Source organism: Mauremys reevesii, linkage group 4 (genome assembly GCF_016161935.1).
Source record: "Mauremys reevesii isolate NIE-2019 linkage group 4, ASM1616193v1, whole genome shotgun sequence".
Classification (NCBI taxonomy): domain Eukaryota; kingdom Metazoa; phylum Chordata; order Testudines; family Geoemydidae; genus Mauremys; species Mauremys reevesii.
In genome coordinates, this window is record NC_052626.1 from 97334154 (window position 1) to 97355231 (window position 21078).

A 21078-nucleotide genomic window follows, 5' to 3' on the forward strand; every position below is an offset into this window, starting at 1 on the left:
ACTTTATAAGAAAGGGAAACTGTCAAACATTAATACTCCCCAAAATTGTTAGTCTTTTAAAAGCAATTTTCCTTGCAAACAGAAATATTCCCTTGGCATTTTTAATCAGTGCAGCAGTTAGATATGGGCATGCTTTTAGACTTAGCATATCACAGCAACTCGTTGTCATGATGCACCAGGTATACTGCATCTGACATTGGTCAATGCTTGATGCAGCATAGGAAAGCAAAACATTTCACTGCCCAGCCTCCACAGTGCACCTGGCTGGTTGCCTGCTGTAGAAGCAAAAACACCTTCCCCTATGCAATCTTCTCATGCCCTGATACAAGAGAATTTACACCTAATGCAACTTTTTGATCTAGATCTTGCAACAAGAAAAAAATCAGAAAGCTATTTAACTTGCTCATATCCTGTGAATATATTCCCCAGATTTAATATATACTGCTGAAAATATGTTTTCTCTTATCTGGCCTAAAACTAAAAGTCAGCAAACTGAATAAGTGCCTAATTCTTACTGCTCCATAGGTAAGACACATATACCCCCCCTTCCCTGATCAGAGTCCATCAGACTGTGCATTACTTTATAAAGTGTTCCCCTTCTTCCTCTATTTTCCTTCTCTCAATTGGGCTAAATAATCTCATTCTTTGAGACCCCCTTTCAAATAAAATGCTTGCACAAATCCTTCATTTGAACATGCACACAGGAATTTCAGTGCACACTTACTCATTCTGCATACCTGTGTGCCCATTTTGTGTGAACAAACTTTGGGATCTGTGTTCAGTCTAGATCAGTGGTCCCCAACGTGGTGCCACAAGCACCATGGCGCCCGCCAGGGCATCTATGTGCGCCCGTGTACTGGCTGGTGGACAAGCATCTGCCGAAATGCCGCCGAGAAGCAGCGTCATCAGGAGGCATCACCACCGAAATGCCGTCAAAAAGCGGCATCACCAAGAGATTTTTGGCGGCATTTCTGCGGCGATGCCTCTTGACGTTGCCACTTCTCGGGGGCATTTCGGCAGATGCTTGTCCACCATCCACGGTCCTCGGTGGCTCATTGTCCAACACCCGCCACCCGGAAAAGGTTGGGGACCACTGGTCTAGATGACCATGTTTAAAAATTACAGAGTATATCATCTTTCATCATGTGTAAGGCACCTCTGTCCCATTCCTCTGTTTTTGATTCCTCTTTTTAAGTCATTTTAGTCTCAGCTGTAACAGAGATGGCAATTTCCTGCAATATCCTTGAAAAACCTTATCAAATTAAGTTTAAGTATCTTTGGATTCCATTGAATTAAATAAAAAGGTTATGTATTATTGTGGCCCTGGATGATTAAAGGACTAGACTGAACAATGTGCAGACAACAATGGTCTTTTGTGACAATATGTGTAAAGTGGATTTCTTGGGAAATATATAAGGGCAGTGAATGCAAATTCCCCACCCCAGGTTATGCAAAAGCCCAGCCTTTTAAATCTATGACCTGAGGAGTGGGCCTTTGACTGATGCTCACCTGTTACATGAGGCCAAGATCAAAGGCCCAAGCTGTATAAAGGAAAGACTGAACTATTCTGGTTCTGAGCTGAATGTGTTGTAACCATAGGAAAAACCCCTCTGTGGGGTTTGAAGAACTGACTCCTAATCAGAGACCTTGTTTGAGTTGGAGGGTGATCTTTGGTTAGTTTATTGTCATGCATATAGCTCCTTTTATTGTTTTTCAATATATTTACTCCATCATGCTTTCACCTTAAGAATAAACGTGCTCGCTTATAAAGAACACTGTGGTAACTCGTCATTGCTGACAACGACATTGTATGTAGAGTTCAGAGAAAACAAAATGCAGACGCTGGCCTCTTTAGGCAGTCTGGCTTTCTGGGAATATCACAGTATAAGCAGGGAACTGTGCAGCCAGAAAAAACACACAGTCAAGAGAGACGCATCTCTAACCAAGAGAGGTGATTGCTCAGGAGTCTGGAATGAGCACCCTTGGTCCTTTTTGAGTGAGTTCTCATGCCCCTCGCATGAAACTGTCTGCAAAAGTACACCAATATGGACAAATACAATCACTTAATCATAACATCTTACTGGTAGCAATTACCATTGTCACTTGTCATTTGTTAATGAATAGGTTGTAGAGTCTGACAGATGGCACCTCTTAAGGCTAGATTGCATCATTCAACATCTAAAGGGTGCCAAAAGAATTGCTCAAAAGTGTTTCCTCCAGACCAACCCTGTTGCTATTAGCAATGAACCCCCTTCAGTAACAGCAGTGAAGCAACTCTGAGGGGAGACAAGCAGCAGTGACAGCTTCTTTTTTTTTTTTTAAAGGGGAGGGGCAAGGGGCAAGGGGCAGAGTAGTTTGAAATATCAGTGCCAAACTTTTTAAGATCTAGTGGTACCAACTGTAAAAAGACCATTATCTCTCTCTGTCTTTAAAAATAGATTAAAGAAAAGTAATGGGTGTAGGACTTTCTGATAGCTGTGTGTTTTATACTTAGTATCCAACAAAACTTCGAGCCACAAAGGTATCTTTTTGAATTGTTGTTCTGATTGACACTATACCTGCCTAGAGCACAGCTACTAAACTAGTTGATTCTCCTCTCCCTCGACAGCTAAATAGACCCAAAGAAAATAACATGCCTTGTTACTATTTGCATGGATCATGTGAAAATGATTAAATTATGACAAATATTAATTGTCACCACTTTAATAAACTATATATTATTTTGGAACTATCAAGCTGTTTAACTTAGCAGCTCTGATAAAGAATATTCTGGAAGTGGCTTCACATCTGGAAACATGGAACTGTGCTAATGATTGTTTTTAATAGAGAAGTTTGAAGACCAGACTTAATTATTGCAGCCAAAAACATTTAAATCAGTGAAATAACATTTGGAATAGGTCTGGAATATTAACTCTGCTACACAAGTAATCTAACTTCTTAAAAACTGGATGGTATGTGATGTTTATTGAAATTTTCCTGGATGTGTGGAATGGCACAATCATCTCTTGTGAAACATCTGTCAAATAGAAATTCCCTGGAATATGAGAGACAGTCATGGAGGAGTCACTAATTTATTTAAATATATCAGAGTCACAAATAGCAGAACTTGAGGCATTGTACATATTGGGAATAGGGTCAGAGCATGAAATCACAGCTTTGTTTAAAAGTCTTTGGGCACATAATCCCTGTGACAAGATACAGAAGCTGTATTTCATTTCTAGCAAGCAGAGTTAGTGCTTGGCTCTGATCTGACACAGGTGTTGTAAAGTGGAATTATAAGGCAGGATTGGGGCCTAGATGCCCAATCAGGTATTCCAAGGAAGCCCAGGAGATTTTATGCAAACTTGATAGTCAGAGGAGAGAGAGAGGCCCTTTGGAGGAGGCATAGCATCCAGTGCCCAGATGCTAGCAGGCAGAGGTCTGACTTCAGGTAGGTTTTTCTGTTTGTGAACTACCATATGTTTGAGGAACAACATTTTTTTTTTTCTTTCAACTTGGACACAAGGCTTGATAGTGAGGGGAAAACATCTCACTTTCACAAGTTAACCTTCTCTACCAATTTGCAATCCAATTTAGAACATACCAAAGAAAAAAGGATGGAGGGGAACATATTGTACACAGAATTCATTTTTTTTCAATAGACTATAATTACCCACCACACACATTTTTCTGTGAATATCTGATGGAAAAAACCTCTTTCCTTTTTGTATGGTTGCCAAAACATACAAAACCTGGCAAGATACTAAATATTGGTCAGTCTTTTAAACCATATCCTTCCTGGGGCTATTTTCTTTTCTGGAGTTGAGCCTGTGTGCAAAGTATCACCTATAGAATTTTTTGTACTTTTAAATATGAATAGTATTGCTCCTTTGGTCAAGAAACAACAAAAGCTGAAGCAATAGATATGATAGGATAGCCAGTACCAAGTCAGTTTCTTTCTTTTGTTCAGTTGAACTCTGTTGTGTGCTGACTAACAAACCTGATTTGTGCTCCCTGAAAATGGCATTTGAACAGAAGGAATCTATTGTACTATGTAGCTCGTTATCAGAACAGAATGGATGAAGGTATCAATATAAACTGCTGTTATGGAAAGAAGGATCTTTAGCAGACACCATAGGAAATGTATCTCACAACATTAAATTAATACACGAATAGTGAAAATCTATAGTTCAGTGGTTGTCAAACTTTTGTAATGATGACCCCTTTCAATAACAAGCATCTGAGTGTGACCCTCCCCCCCAATATATTTTAATTTATAACACCATTATAAATGCTGGAGGCAAAGCAGGGTTTGGGGTAGAGGCTGATAGCTCTTGATTTCTCTCTCTTCTCTCCCCATTCCCCCATAATAACCTCATGACCCTCTCACGGGTCCTGACCCCCAGTTTGAGAATGACTGCTATAGTTGAAGTAGAAACAACATTCTTCATTCTCAGTGTAGTAAGATTTAAAGATTGTAATCTATAAGGTCATTCAGGTTGAGTATATACAAGGAAAAATTGCTCTTTTTTTCCTCCCATGAACATTAAAAATCAGTATTTAAAAATAAATAAAACTTCTTGTCCACAGCTGTTTCTACTTGAAATCAGCATCTTCAGCCTCCACTCTATTAAAATCTAATAAAATAACTGACTCTGGAAACCACTACTTGGTGCTCCAAAATTATGTCCGCTACAATAACATGATGTATCCCAATGGGCTAGCAGATGCAGAAAACAATGAGAGGGGGTAAAATGAAAAGGTAGGACATAAATGGGGATGGGAAATGCTGAAAAGGGGAAAGGAAGGCTTTATAATGCCACTCGCATAGGAGATTAATATTAATGATACCCAAACTCCAGCACTCTATCCATAGATTTTTAAAGCACTTAAAATAGCATCCCCACTTGGTGGTAGATGAGCAAGCTGAGGCACAGCTAAGTGAAGTGACTTGCCCCAAATTCACTTAACAGATCAGTGGCAGAACTAGGAATAGAACTCAACTCTTCTCAGTCCCAGTCTAGTGCCTTACATGATGAGCCTCACTGCCTTGCTCTTAAGGAAAATTGATAACAACCAGTTAAGAAGTAAAGTCCTGTCATGGTTATATAACTGTTAGAAGACAGGAAATACAATGTGTGTATATATACACATGGCCAATTCTCATTGAGAAAAGAAGTTGATAGACTGCCCTGGGAATTAGTACTACAGTGACTGCTAAATATAGTTACGATCTGGAAGAGGAATAAATGGTGAGTTGGCTGAGGACATACAACTCTTATTTAAGGAAGACAAGACTAAGGAGACCAATGTGAGGAACTCCAGAAAGACCTTTCCAAATTGCCTAATTGAGCACAGTAAGCACAAGTCAGGACTAATTTAAGTAACCTATATACACTTAATTGCTGTAACCACTGGGTGGAGGGTAGAAGTGGAAATCTGGATGCTATTGTGGACAGTTCTATTTAGTCATCTTACTCACTTCAGCAGTGGTCAAACCAGACCATCTGATGGGACTTTAATGCCAATCACCTGCTCCCATCATCCTAAATCTTTCCCAAATACTGTTAGTAGGGAACGGCAATTTGTCTTCTGAAGGAGCTAGATAAACCATACAAATGTGGTTTTTGAAACAACTTCACTTTACCCGGAACAATCAGGTTCCCCTTTACACCACTTTCATTTAATTTTCCACTTGAGAACTGCTGTGTTTCATGATTCAATAAAGTCAATAAATGAGTCAATGTAAATCAATAAAGTATATAGTATGTGTAATATACTGTGAGCCAAATTAATCCCTGGTGTAACTTTGGTGAAGTCAGTAGTTACACAAGGGATGAATCTGGCCATATATTAGTATGTAGTAGGAGAGGACAGTTTCCTGCTATTAAAGGGAAGACAGTTTCCTACTATTAAATGTGTAGAGATGAGCTAAGGAGTCTGTTTGGATCTGGATTAGGTTTAAGGTTAGAGTTTGTGTATCTTATCCAAAAAAGCCAGTGCATTGATTCAAATATGTCAGTATCAAAATTTTATGAGCAGTTCTTCAGAGACATCAGCCCAATTAATTGAAATCTTGCAAGGTCAGTTGCTCTCATGCGTTCGGAGCCACGTAAGCCTGCATTTTAGTTGGATCTGGAAAAATAGGCTCCTTACAGTTTTTACTTCAATCTGCAACCAACTCTAATCCCAGTACCCAGGTACTCAAATGTGAAACACACAACACATGCCTAATCCCAAAATGTGAGGTTCCTGTGAAGGCCCATCTGGTCTAAAAGCTAAGCCTCATAAAATCTGAATTTTATAACATTTTCAACAAAACATTTGCATTAACCACAATAATTGTACTAGTGTGCATTGCAATTAGTACAGCTCCTTGGTTTAAAATAAATAAAGGGGGAGACATTTTGCAGCCAATTCTGTTTTCTCTATACAATTTAGGCTAGGCAAAGGGAACAGAAACTAGACACAGTTCCCCAGCAAGAGATTCCCCCACTGTAAGACAAGCCACAGGAGGCATATATAGCTAGCGCCTTCCTCACCCTCTTACCCCAACTTGCAGCCCCAGCATGGGAATGTGTTATGGGTGGAGAAGTGTGCTGTGCTCCTGCAAGCTGCAGCTGGTGGATAGTTTTGGGGGACTGTTGCCAGCTGGCAAGGCCTAGCTGGCTCAGAACTGGCCAGAGAATCAGGTAACTATAACCATCTCCTCTTCAGGTTCTCCCTCTCCCATGCTGAATGGAAACAGCCCAGGAGAGAATGTGGGCCAACAATTCATAGAACTTAAATACACACCTCTGGTCATTTATTACAGTTGTTAAAAACTTTTATATCTTCAATTCATGAAATGTAAGAAAACAGTCTTATCATTTGAGTAAATGTTATGCTGCTGAAATAAACCAGGTTACCAATGTTGAGAAATGAAGTATTTTTAATTTGCAGAACAAATACAGTGCAAATTTCCCCACCAATGTACCCCTAAACCACTTGGATTGAAAGAGGTCAGGAAAATACATTTCTATAATAATAATACCTAGCTCTTTTTCATCAGGAGATCTCCAGGTGCTTTACAAAGGAGGTTAGTATTATTATTAGTTTATTTGATATTTATCATAGCACCTTGGAGTCCCAGATGTGGACCAAGACCCCATTGTGCTAGGCTCTAAACAAATACAGAACAAGAAGACAGTCCCTGCCCCAAATAGCTTACTATCTAAGTCTAAGACAAGAAACAACAGACAGATACAGACAAAGCAGGGAAGAATACAAGGAATAGGGTGACTGGACAGCAGGTGTGAAAAATCAGGACAGGAGGTGGGGGGTAATAGGAGCCTATATAAGAAAAAGACCCAGAAATCGGGACTGTCCTTATAAAATCAGGACATCTGGTCCCCCTAACAAGGAACCAATGAGACAATATTTGTTTTAGGAAAGGCTGTATCTTAGGCTATGGCTACACTTAAACTCGCTGCTGCTGCGCGCAGCGCGCAGCGCACTTTGAAAGCGCGCTAAAGTAGTCAAAGCGCCCAGCGCTGGAAAAACTCTCCCAGCCCTGTCCGCTGTCCCCCTCCCTGTCGGTGAGAGCGCGCGGCGGGGCGCGCGCGCGCAGCGCTGGGGGGATGGACACACCCTGCTGCAGCGCTTGCAAAATTAAGAGCCTTAGAGATGCTATGCAGAAAGAATCTGCAAGACTTAGATCTTGGCTGGATGTGACTATGTGAGGACCTGGGGCAGGGGCGGTTCTAGCCATTTTGCCACCCCAAGCACAGCGGCATGCTGCAGGGGGCACTCTGCCAGTCGCCGGTCCCGCAGCTCCGGTGGACCTCCCGCAGACGTGCCTGCGGATGCTCCACCGGAGCCGCGGGACCAGCGGACCCTCCGCAGGCACGCCTGTGGGAGGTCCACCAGAGCTGCCTGCTGCCCTCCCGGCGACCGACAAAGCGCCCCCCGCGGCATGCTGCCCCAAGCACGCGCTTGGCATGCTGGGGCCTGGAGCCGCCCCTGACCTGGGGAGAGGTCCAAATTGAAGATTATGGGCCTTAGGGACATGTAGAATGGTAGTGTTGTCCACAGGGATTGAGAAAGGAGGTAGTGAGGATGGTTTTGTGGGGTTTAGATTATGATCGGAACTATTAACTAAGGTTTGTAACCTGTCCTTTAAATCGGCTTCGGTACCCAATGACTGGAAGTTAGCTAATGTAACGCCAATATTTAAAAAGGGCTCTAGGGGTGATCCCGGCAATTACAGACCGGTAAGTCTAACGTCGGTACCGGGCAAATGAGTTGAAACAATAGTAAAGAATAAAATTGTCAGACACATAGAAAAACATAAACTCTTAATCAATAGTCAACATGGTTTCTGTAAAGGGAAATCATGTCTTACTAATCTATTAGAGTTCTTTGAAGGGGTCAACAAACATGTGGACAAAGGGGATCCGGTGGACATAGTGTACTTAGATTTCCAAAAAGCCTTTGACAAGGTCCCTCACCAAAGGCTCTTACGTAAATTAAGCCGTCATGGGATAAAAGGGAAGGTCCTTTCATGGATTGAGAACTGGTTAAAGGACAGGGAACAAAGGGTAGGAGTTAATGGTAAATTCTCAGAATGGAGAGGGGTAACTAGTGGTGTTCCCCAAGGGTCAGTCCTCGGACCAATCCTATTCAATTTATTCATAAATGATCTGGAGAAAGGGGTAAACAGCGAGGTGGCAAAGTTTGCAGATGATACTAAACTACTCAAGATAGTTAAGACCAAAGCAGATTGTGAAGAACTTCAAAAAGATCTCACAAAACTAAGTGATTGGGCAACAAAATGGCAAATGAAATTTAATGTGGATAAATGTAAAGTAATGCACATTGGAAAAAATAACCCCAACTATACATACAACATGATGGGGGCTAATTTAGCTACAACGAGTCAGGAAAAAGATCTTGGCGTCATCGTGGATAGTTCTCTGAAGATGTCCACGCAGTGTGCAGAGGCAGTCAAAAAAGCAAACTGGATGTTAGGAATCATTAAAAAGGGGATAGAGAATTAGACTGAGAATATATTATTGCCCTTATATAAATCCATGGTACGCCCACATCTCGAATACTGTGTACAGATGTGGTCTCCTCACCTCAAAAAAGATATTCTAGCACTAGAAAAGGTTCAGAAAAGGGCAACTAAAATGATTAGGGGTTTGGAGAGGGTCCCATATGAGGAAAGACTAAAGAGGCTAGGACTCTTCAGTTTGGAAAAGAGAAGACTAAGGGGGGACATGATAGAGGTATATAAAATCATGAGTGATGTTGAGAAAGTGGATAAGGAAAAGTTATTTACTTATTCCCATAATACAAGAACTAGGGGTCACCAAATGAAATTAATAGGCAGCAGGTTTAAAACAAATAAAAGGAAGTTCTTCTTCACGCAGCGCACAATCAGCTTGTGGAACTCCTTACCTGAGGAGGTTGTGAAGGCTAGGACTATAATGATGTTTAAAAGGGGACTGGATAAATTCATGGTGGCTAAGTCCATAAATGGCTATTAGCCAGGATGGGTAAGAATGGTGTCCCTAGCCTCTGTTCGTCAGAGGATGGAGATGGATGGCAGGAAAGAGATCACTTGATCATTGCCTGTTAGGTTCACTCCCTCTGGGGCACCTGGCATTGGCCACTGTCGGTAGACAGATACTGGACTAGATGGACCTTTGGTCTGACCCGGTACGGCCTTTCTTATGTTCTTATGTTATGTTCTTATGAGCTCTATTTTAGCCATATTGAGCTTGAGTTGATGGCCACAAGAAGATGCCAGAGAGACAAATTGAGGGTAGGTCTATATGCAGTGCTCCAGAAGGAAGGGGTCAGCACAAAACCCATTCTGTTTTAGCAAGGGCACACTCAGTGCAATTAAAATGCAACCCATTTAAAACTGATAAAAGGAAATATTTTATACAATGCATAATCTGTGGAACGCACTGAGACATAGTGTTGGGGCCAAAGGCTTAATGGGTCTCAAAAACAGATTATTTTTTTATGGAAAATAACATTTACCATTGCATTAGGTATTATGCAAACTGATGAGGGATATACACCCATGTGCATGTACTCTTTTGCTTTAGGGCATAAGTCAAGCATTAAGTAACTGAAGGTGGGGGGAAAAAAGCTTCTCTTGTAGGCAGGTACTGTGTAATTTTAAAATCATGTCTTATTTTAAATAAACTTGTCCTGGCCATTGGCAGAAACAGGATACTGAACTAAATTGCCCCAGTATAGAAATTTCTCTGATCATAAATATTATAAAAATGCTGTCACTTTAACAAGGTGGTGAATCTAAGCATTCTGTGGGTCCTGTATACCAGCAGGCAACATTTAATAAAGGGCCATAATTTTCCCGCCCAAGAGCTCTAACTATACTGAGGACGTATGCACTATTTTAGCTTTAAAAAGCATTAGCATATTTAAATATTTGTATTACTATAGTTATGTTTTGGCTCAGAATATGCACTATTTTTAAATGGGATTGTTGAAACAAAGAGCATGCTGGTAGGCTACTGGACTGTATAGATAAAACTGTGCATAAGATCTAGTGTAGTACTAATTAAAGCAGGGCTGGCTCAAGTTCTGCTACCATTAAGCAAACTAGCAAATGCCCACCCTTAGCAGCCCACAGTCATCCACACAAACAGTTATTGCTGTAACATCAATGCCCCTAATATTTGGTGGTCTAGTGATTGCCTGCCCATGTGGTAAAGCTGGTCCATAATTTATCATTAGCCAGTGAAATTATGAGGTGGTAAATTTTTTGCCTTCTTTGGTCTCTTGTTAGGGTAAGTGCAACAAGCTGATGAGCATGGCAAGCTCCTGGGTAAACAATGACATTTTACATTTTGGGTTCCACGTTTTTACAAAGAACCCCACTAAAATCACACGCAATCCTGACTGTAAAATCTGAGGAATCCAGTGAGTATTAGTTGTGCATAAAAAGGAGGCGGGGGGATGCTGCCAATATATGTGATAGAGAATTAAGTGGGGTGCTGGGTAGCAGCAGCAGGAAATCCAGATGCTGATGTAATTTATATAGACCTTGATTTTCAGAAGTTGACTAGATAAAAGCAAAACTCTGGCTCAGATGCATCTGGGGCAGATGTGACACTTGAGAAGTGTAAAGAGTTCCAATTACTATATTGAAATGTTGTTTGCAGTGTTGTAGCCATGTTGGTTCCAGGACATAAGAGAGACAATGTAGGTTTAGTCAACTTTTATTGGACCAACTTCTGTTAGTGGAAGGGACAAACTCTCAACCTTCACAAAGTTATTCCTCAGGTCGGGAGAAGGTAACCAAAGTGTCTAAGCTATATATAAGATGGGACAGATTGTTAACCATAAGAGGTTGATGCATGCTGTAGGAGACCACTTAAAACAAACAGTGATCACCAAACGGTCTATCGCGATCTCTGGAGGTGCAGTGTGGCTGCCACTAATGCAGACTCCCTGCCTACTGGGGTAGGCAGGGAGTCCCCCTGGCCTACCCCAGCCCCACACCAGGCCTGGAAGCAGCCAGCATGGCCCTGGGGCCAAGAGGGCAGGGGTCTCCCTCTGTACACTGCTCTTGCCTGCAAGCACCGTCCCCGCAGCTCCCATTGGCCAGGAGAGCTGTGGGGGTGGTGCTTGCAGAGAGGGGAGCACGCAGAGCCATGTGCCCCCTGTCCCTCCCCAGGGGCTGCAGGGGCATGTTCGCCCCTTCCGGGAGCAGTGTGGGGCCAGGATAGGCAGGGAGCCTGCCTTAGCCTCGCTGCACCCACTGCCTACTGGGAGCTGCCGGAGGTAAGTGCTGCCCAGCGGATGCTGCATCCCAACCCTGAGCCCCCTCTTGGAGTCAGTACCCCATGCCCCCTCCTGCACCCTGAACCCCCTCCTGCACCCCAAGCCTGACCCCCCCCAGAGCCTGCACCCTGTACCCCCTCCTGCACTCCAATACTGCATCAGCCCAGAGCCCCCTCCTGCACCCTAACTCCATCCTAGAGCTAGCACCCCTCACCTCCTCCTTCACCCCAACCCACTGCCCCAGGCTCAGCGCAGATCCCCCTCCCACACTGCAAACCTCTCGGTCCCAGTCCAGAGCCTGGATCTCCTCCCGAACCCCAGCCCCCTGTCCCAGCCTGGTGAAAGTGAGTGAGGGTGGGGGAAAGTAAGCAATGGGGGGAAGGGAATAGAGTGAGCAGGGCAGAGCTTTGGGGAAGGGGCGGGGTAGATCCTGGGTTGCCCGTAGATTCAAAAAGTGATCTTGAGTGTAAAAAAGTTGGAGACCACTGACTTAAAATGAAGTGGGCAGTTAAAGGTTAGCAGGCAGTAGAGTGTGTTACAGAGACATTAGTTTTATGGCTCATTACAATGTGTAAGTTCATAGTGTCCAACAAAGTTATGAATTTAAGTTCCCAGATTGGTCTTTTGAAGGTGTTGTGCAGATTTCCTTTGATGTCATGGACTGAGTGGTCAGCTATGGAGTGATTGCTTTGTGAAATGTGCTTATCTCTGGGTGATAGGATGTCTTTGTCATGTATCAGTTTTCTGTGTGAGTTCATTTGAAACCGACATGATTGTCTGGTTTCACCCACATAGTTGTTGTGGTATTTGATGCATTGGATGAGGTACACCACATGTTGTGAGAGGCACGTAGGACCGAGGGATCTTGTAAGGTGTGTTGGGGGGTATTGATTGTCATAGCAGTGGAGATATGTTTGCAGGTTTTTCATCTGTTCTGAAAGGGTCTGGTCTGTGGGATGATGAGCTTGGTGAAGTTGGGGGGGGGTGTCAGTTGTTTGAAGGTCAGAAGAGGGGGGTTGCAAGAAATTTTTGAATGTGCCAGACAAGCACGGATTTTTGGGACAGTCCATGTTAAATGGATTTTCTGGGGAGTGGGTAATGCCACACTACTGATTATGTCAAAAAAATCACCCAAAAACCAGCTTCTTGAAGCTACACCCTGAGGAGCGAGCCATTGGAGCCACCTGTTCCTGGAGACTAGAGATCAGAGGCCTGAGCTGCATGAAGAAATGGCTGATCTGTCTAGCCTTGGTTCTGGCTCCTGATCTGAACTCAGGGAAAACCCACTTGTGGGGTTTGAAGGACTGATACTACCAGAGCCTTATGCTGTAATAGCAGTGACCTCTGGTAAAGTTTTCATTTTTTTCAGTATAATGCTTTTACTTTAAGAAAACACATTTATTCTTGGAAAGAGTTGTGTGGTAACTTGGAACTGCAGTGCTGGCAGTACACTATCCCAGGCCTGCATAACATGTGGCCCAGGGGCCACATGCAGCCCACGTGGGTTCACTGTGCGGCCTGCAGGGGGTGAGTAGGCAAATGGTGGGTGAAGGAGGGGGGCTGATGAGGCGGGGGGTGAGGAGGCGAGCCAGGGGTGGGGGCTGAGGAAGTGAGCGGGTGGGCAGTGGTGGGGGCTGAGTAGGCGAGCCAGGGTGTGGGGGCTGAGTAGGCGAGTGGGCAGGCAGTGGCGCGGGGGCAGGTGAGCCGGCAGCGGTGGGGGGAGGGGCTGAGGAGGCGAGCAGGCGGGCGGGCAGTGGCAGGGGCTGAGGAGGCGAGCCGCGGGGGTGGGGGGCTGAGGAGGCAAGCACGGAGTCAGTGGCTGACCTGTTCTGCTGATCTGGTTTGGCTCCCATCCCCTCCAAGGGTTTGCAGCTGTCTGGAGGCTGCTGCCTCATTTCACACCTCATTCATTCAACAGGGCACTTCTAGCAAAAGATATTTTTTTTTTTACCTTAATTATACTACCTGCCGCTATATAACAACATAGGTTCAATACATACGCTTTCCGTGTGTGGTGCTGGGGGAAGGAGGGTTTTTTTTCGCGGGGTGGGGTGGTGCTGGGGGGGTGTGTGGGGGCTTGGCGGCGCTGAGGTGGGGGGTTGGGCCTCAGCTGTTTTTTTTTGGTGGATATATATGGCCTTACACGCTTAGCAGTGCCAGCACTATCCATAGCCCTGCACTTGCAGCAGAGAAGGCAGGCACTGGCCTTTTAGGCAAACTAACTTGCTGAGGATAGTGCAGGGAGTTGTGCAGCCTTAAAACCCTGGTCAGAAGGGAGTGAGATGGGTGTCTACCCAGGATTGGTGACAGCTAGGAGCCAAAAACCTTTCAGTGGGTGCCCTTGAGGGACCACGGAGGGGGAAAATACAGATGCAGTTACCCTGAAACTCTGACAAAATAAAAAGATATTCCTGAATGTTCAGTGATGGTCAACAACCTTCTAATCTTGCAAACTGTTTGTCAATCATCAATGATATATACGCTATTATTAGGGGGGGAATGGTTGTAGTGTAGGGTACACATAGAACATTTCTCAGGGTCGTAGCTTTCCTGATTAGTCACCAAGTCACAATGAGCAGGTACTGAAATTGGATTTAGATTCTAGAGAACCAGACTGCGTTTTTACTTTCGGAGTTAGCAGTCCATGTCAAAAACCATGTTTTTGATGTAGGGTGAAGAAAGGATATTGAGGCTTCTTTAAACCTTTTTCTTTCTTTACCAAAAAAAAAAGGCAGTGGACCCCACCTTCAGGAACAGCCCAGGTGCCAATGAACAGCAGCATCAAGAGGAAAATCTGTCACAGAGATGGCACAAAACATGGAACAAAGATTATAGATAACTGTTTGTTAAAGAGGCAACTTATTCCATACCCACAGAGAGGCAACTGATGAGGAGAGGTATAGCTAGATCAGTCCTGGCCCTGGATTCTTCTGGATATTGAGTAGCTGGTTTTCAGTATAAGTGACATTATGGAAAAAGAAGATATTTAAAGGGGAGAAAAGGGGTGAGGATAGGGTAGTCTGGAGAAACCTTTATCATAAGTTAGTCATCAGGACCACAGATGATCGGTCAAAGGGGGTACTGAAACTGATAACTGATTAACATATGGCTGATTGTCTGGAGCAAAGTGGGATAATATAGAAACCCCTTCAAGTAAGATGTGTGCTGGATACTGTACTAGTGATTGGGCTATGCCCCTCTCAGACGGGAGCAATGATGTGCCTTCCGTGTTGGTTGGTGGTACTATTAAGATGGGCAATATACAAGACATTGGTATTTCAAAGCCTAATTTGTCCTGCCAACATTTTTAGCGGTAGTAAAGAGGAAGGGAAACTAACTCTCAGAAGAGAGAACACACACAGGCTTCTCACATTACATTAATTCTTCTTCAAATTAACATGTATGATAGGCTCAAGTCAATCAAAATGGACTACTGTACTACACACAGCTACTGCACATTTATGCAGCAGTGTCAAGAAGAAAAAAAAGAAAAAAAAAAAAAAAAGGATCATGCCATGCACCATGTCTGTATATTGTTTAATTATTAGTTTATTTTTCATTTTTTTTTTTTTTTACTATAATATAAATATAATATATTTTTTTTTTTTTTTTTTTAGTAATAGAGAGGTCTGAGCTTCTACTTCACTTCCACTTTGGGATCCTGTACCCTAGCACAGTGCTGGAATATTTGCGCTGCAAGCTCTGTAGGGGAATGTCCTGTAATTGAAAGCAAAATACAATCCCTCATTTCAATTTGGTTTTCCAGAATTCTGAGTACTACTTACACTTTTCTTGGAGTTTAAAAAAAAACACACACAAATTTTTGGATCTATTCTGTACTACTATTCAAAATCTTTTACTTGACAGAAGCCTGGTACCACCCTAAATAACTGTGCTTTAATATCTGAAGCCTTTATCTCATAATCGCCTCTGTGTGCACAGACCCTACATCCACATGGAACCCTGCTGATATTAGTGGAGCTGTGGACAGGTGCGGAGGTCTTCCTGTGTGAACCCCTTGCAGGCTTAAGGCCCACGTTGTTGCTGTAAAGCTCCTTGGAAAGGCTGCCTTTTGACAAAACACAAGTGAGGGGGGAAAAAATATTCCTCCACCCTAAGTCAAAGAAATCTTGAGCTTCCTAGTTTTTCTTTTTTCTTTTAAACAGTCCCTACGTGTGTTTACCTACATACAGCATGTGTGTCTGTGCATGACATTTATTTTTAAATAGTGCAGGGGTAAATTTTACTCAATACAAATTAAAAGCCTCATCCCCACCAAAACACTGAACTGCAAGCTATAATTGTATTATGGCTTGTATACACTACAAAATTAGGCTGATTTTAATTTAGGTCGCCCTACAGCCACCGCAGTAATTCAATTGGCTGTTGGTGTTCATGCTACCCTCCTTCTGCCCATAGTGTACATCATGGGTGGCGGGTGAACCCCCCCCCCCCACTTTGGGAAGGATAGCCCACCTACCTGGCCCCTTCCCCACTTGCCCGCCAGAACCCTGAGGGCCTCCCGCCCCCTGCAGCCAGAGAAGCCCTAGCCAAAGCACCCCGACCCCTCAGCCATGGACTTGCCCGAGCCGCCCCTGGCTGCCAGCCAGCACGAGCCTGACACACACACCCCCACCCCGGACCTGCCAGCCGGCTGAGTCACCCCTGGCCACCGGCATGCCTGTGGGCTGACCTAAGTTGTTCCTGACCCTTGGCTGCCCCAAGCTACCCCAGGCCACCAGTAGGCCCAAGGACCGGGCACGACCAAGCACTGGCCCAACCCTCAAGCTGGCCTGAGCTGCATCGGGCCACCAGCCAGACAAGCTCCGGGCCGCTGGAACAAACTCAGCCCCTGCTGGCTTCAGGGGAGCAAGGGTGAGATTTTGAAGCAAAGCATGGATGGGGCTATTGCCTGAGTTAGGGGAGGCTTATCCTGCCTGGCCTATTGTACCAGCCACCAGTGGTCCACATCCTCACCAGGAACAGTTGCATGACTGAAGTGGGACACTGACAGCAGTGTGGAGCTCATAGTGGAGTAACCCACCCTCCCCAGGGTGACAGCCTGAGCTGTGAGCCAAGTAGGGGCTCAGTTTCACTGCTGGAAGCCTACCAGCAGTGAAATTCACATTCTTGTCAGTTTCACAACTGCCTCCTGCTCAGAGCAGCAGCCTGGGGCTTACAGATGAAGCCATGAAACTGAGAAGAATGACAGCCAACAGCAGATCTAAGTAATGCAGTGTCTACACAGATACTACACTACGCTGCCCTAACTACACTGAAATAAGCACTATACCTCTTATGGAGGTGGAGTTATGTCAGTGTAGCAGGCCACTTACTTTGACAGAAGCAGCATTCTAGTGTAGACACTGACATAATTAGGTTGACGTAAGATGCCTTAAGTTGACTTATCTCTGTAGTGTAGACCAAGCCTTAGACAATGATAATATTGTTATGGCACATATTATGAGGTGGTGCTGTTACACAGTCTTCCAAGTTCTTCTAGTGTGCAAGCACATGTTCAGCTTTGGGATGGCACACAATGTTGTTGTTAGTTTGGAGTTATGCAAGTTCTGCGTAGAGGTCAGTAGTTCAGGAAGAAATGGCTGTGTGAGCTGTAGGAGAGTTTGCTCTCTGCCTTGTCTCTGTTTAGAATCCATTCTTGAGACAGAGTTGTTCTCTGGGACCTAGGCCTGGAAGTTGGGCTATTATTCCTGGAAGAAGAGATTACCCTTCCTGTCATCTAACCACTACTTTTCTAGAACTAGTATATTGTGTAACCACTAGGTAGAGTACAGGAGTATACTCAGCCTCTGCTGGGCACTTACCTGCAAAGCCCTTGGCCTAGACCTCTCCTACTATTTGCCAGATTGCTGAGACTGTCAGAAGAAGGAGCAACACTTATTGCTAAGCATAGTTTACCATGCTTCACAACTTATAATATGGTTATAGTTGTAGCTGACAGTTTAGTGTTCCAAACAGGGCTCTGTTTATTTTAAGTGATTAGAGTATGCTCCTTAAAAGCTCAGGCTGCATATATAAAATATTAATTTAATCTTTAAATCTTTATAACATGCACTTTGGACCAATGTCAATAAGTAGAATTTTCCCAATTGCCCCCCAACTCAGACTCTCCTATAACCATCCTGCTATCTACTCAAACGTGTCATTTTATTTCTGCCACCACCCTCTGAAAAGTGAGGAAAAAACAATAGTTTGAGAGAACAGCTATATTTTGAAGTGTGTCCTGCAAGCTGAACAATCATGGTTCTGGGCAAAAACCTGGGCCTAGATCCCCCTGGCATGCAGTCTGGGACTGGCATGGGTCCGCTGTGCACCTCAACTCTTTCCCCCCCTGCTTGCCAGGAGCCAATTTAAAAAAAAAACAAAACAACAAGCCAAAAACTAGCCAACGGGCAACTCACAAGCCAATTAAGCGAAAAACAAGCCCAATTCTGCGTTTTGGGTTTGTTTTTAAAGGTTTGGCATGTCCGATAATGATGATTACTACTGACAAGTAGTAATCTTGTATGTATGGTATGCATACTTCCACCTTTTCATATTCTCTGTATGTATAAATATCCCCTGTCTGTGTGTTCCATTCTATGCATCCGAAGAAGTGAGCTGCAGCTCACGAAAGCTCATGCTAAAATAAATTTGTTAGTCTTTAAGGTGCCACAAGTACTCCTGTTTTTTTTTGCGGATACAGACTAACACGGCTGCTACTCTGAATACTGACAAGATTGAACTCTAAAATAATGTGCAAAAATATCAGTTAAAAGGAGGACAGAACTGTGATTTATAATAGAAGGAAAATCTTTCATCTGCCTCATAGCTGCATTGTGAAATGTGCATGTGCTCTCAGTCACAGCAGCAGCAAAAGTCCTTCCATGGCAAAGCATCCAACTGTGATACCATAGCTACAACTATGTTCAAGAATGATTGTTAAACAGAGTATAAACTATGCAAGTCAAAACCAGCCTCCTAAATCATTGTCAACCATGTCAGTTGCATGATGCTATGTGATGGACTGAACAACTCTACCAGCTGAATCCATCTACTGTACCCTAGCTGGCCCCTAAACAGGGAATGTAACCCTAGAATTGGTTGCAGGGGACTAGACCCCTACAGCCCCCATGGCAACCGTCCTTCATGCAGCTGTTTTCAGGCTCAGATCACAATGTATAACCGTGAGTGTGTGGCAACATGATGTGGGGTGTGTAAGTGTGTTTTCAGCCTGGTCAAAGAGGATGAGTAGTAAAACTCTTCCCTCCCCTTGCTCACTGTGAGCAGGGTAGCCCGATGTACTGCACAGGGACAGCTCCTTCACCCTCCTGAAGCAGGAGACTGCCCGATGGGAGAAACATGGGAACAAACAGCAAAGAAGGGAGACAGGCAGGCAGCACCCATTGAATGGGTGCGCCACTTGCGCAACCGCCCCCCTTTCACCCAGTCAGCTACGCAAACCTGTCGCCGTAAATGTCTTCGCGCATACCGGTGCTGCACTGCGGAGGTGCTGCTATTCAACCAACCTTTCCTTGCTCGCTCCTCCCCCATCTTTGCTCTATCCCCGCCCCCTTCCTCTGCTCTGATTGGCGGGGGTGGGCGGAGTCTCCGGCGGCGATTGGCTGTTGGTGTGCTGAGGCGGGGTAGGTTGCGCGCAGGGTAATAAAGTTAGTGGGGCTGGCTCAGTGCGCGTTAGAAGCGGCTGCGAGTTGGATCTCTATGGAGGTGGTCGAAGGAAGCTTTTGGCTGCTCCTGCTTGGGTGATTCGGAGGCTCGTCCTGCGTCGTACGCTCCCCCCCCTCCCTACCCCGGTCCCCGGCTCCCTCTTTCCCCCTCCCTTCTCTCGCCTCTCCCCCCGCCCTTGGTAGCCGCCGGGACCCGGTGAAGCTGACGAGGCCCCAGGGAAGGTGAGGAAGCCGGTGCCGGCGGACAGCGCTGGGGGGTACTGTTGTCTAAAATGGCCGCCGCTAAAATGGCCGCCATCTTCTTTTCGCCTCCCCCTCTTTCTTCACTACAAAATGGCGGCCCCGGCCGTCGGGACCGGCTTCTCCCCGGCCGGTGGGCGAAGGGCAGAGACTCGCAGCCCGTCCGGCTCGGCTGAGAAGCCGCGGGGAGGGGCCGGGCGTGGGGAGGCGCGGCGGAGGGAGCCGGTTACGGGCTCTGCCCTTGGAAGGGCGCCTCGGCCGCTCGCGGCGGGGTGAAGGGGAAGCAGAGACCCGAGGCCTGCGGGGAAGGCAGCGTGGCTCCCACGTAATCCCGGAGAAGCTGCCTGCCCTCGCACACATCGGGAGGGCGGGTGAGGGGCCCTGAGCTGCCCCGGGGAGGGGCGCGTCCCTGACCCCGACCTGCCCAAGAAGGGGATGCGCCTTCGGGACCGTGATCGCCCCCATAGGGTCCCCCCCCGGGGGGGGCGGGCGGGCGAGCCCCTCGATCCGGAGGAACTTCATCATCAGCCCCCCCTTTGTCTTTTTATTCCGGTGCCTCCCTGCGCTAGCGAAGGGGGAAGCGCTTTGTCTGGGCGCGAGGCCCTCGCGGGCTGCGCGTAACGGGGGAGCAGCCCGTCGCCCTGCAGAGGGCGGGCTGGGGGCTTCCTGCTTCCCTCGCCGAGAACAAAGAGCCGGCCCGGCCTGCCGAGCCTAGGAACGGGCGGCGCCCGGAGGCGGGGGGAGGGGGGCGTTCGGGGCTCCGTGCGGGGGGGTGGGGGGAGAGTGCCTGTGTCCTGCGGAGGCGCCGGTGCTGCCGCCTGCGTTTCCCGCAGCCCTTTTGTTCCCTTCCCTTGCTCCCAGCCCGAGCGGGCTGCTGGAGAGAAGCGGGGGGTGGGGGGGGAGCTGCCAGGGCAGGATTAGAAGGTGTATTGCTCAAGCGGAAAGTATCTTTAAAAAGTAGGAGGTAGCGCTTACCTGCCAAACGCGCATAGGAGGGAGGGGGAGACGGAGACTTCCTCAGGGGGAAACACCTTTCATGGTTTTATCCTCTGGTGAAAGAACTCTGCTAGGCTCCATCATGCTTTAGCTCATCACTTAATTTTTTTAAATGGTTGAGCCAGTAGAAAAGGCTATGGAAGTAAAATTTTGAAACAAAGAACTGTCAAGATGCTCGATCTTTTGTCTTCAGAGCAGACTACCTCCATGATGAGTACGGCTCTGATTTTTCTTTTAAAGGCCACCCACGTTTCCGGGCATGATCAAACTACCTCCATCTTTGAATCTTAACCATTTGTAGGGTGAGGCAAATGGGGCTTAAAGCAGTTCTGTAGTTAAATGACTATCTTTCATATGGATTAGATATTCA

The 21078-nt window shown here is 45.6% G+C and overlaps 1 protein-coding gene across 1 annotated transcript in view; it reads left to right on the plus strand.

The window, feature by feature from the left end:
• EIF4G2 (eukaryotic translation initiation factor 4 gamma 2) overlaps nt 1-21078 on the plus strand; it is a gene marked incomplete at its 5' end in the record, with an annotated part of 78905 nt that overhangs the window by 43104 nt on the left and 14723 nt on the right. The gene's annotated exons all lie outside the window — the stretch shown is intronic.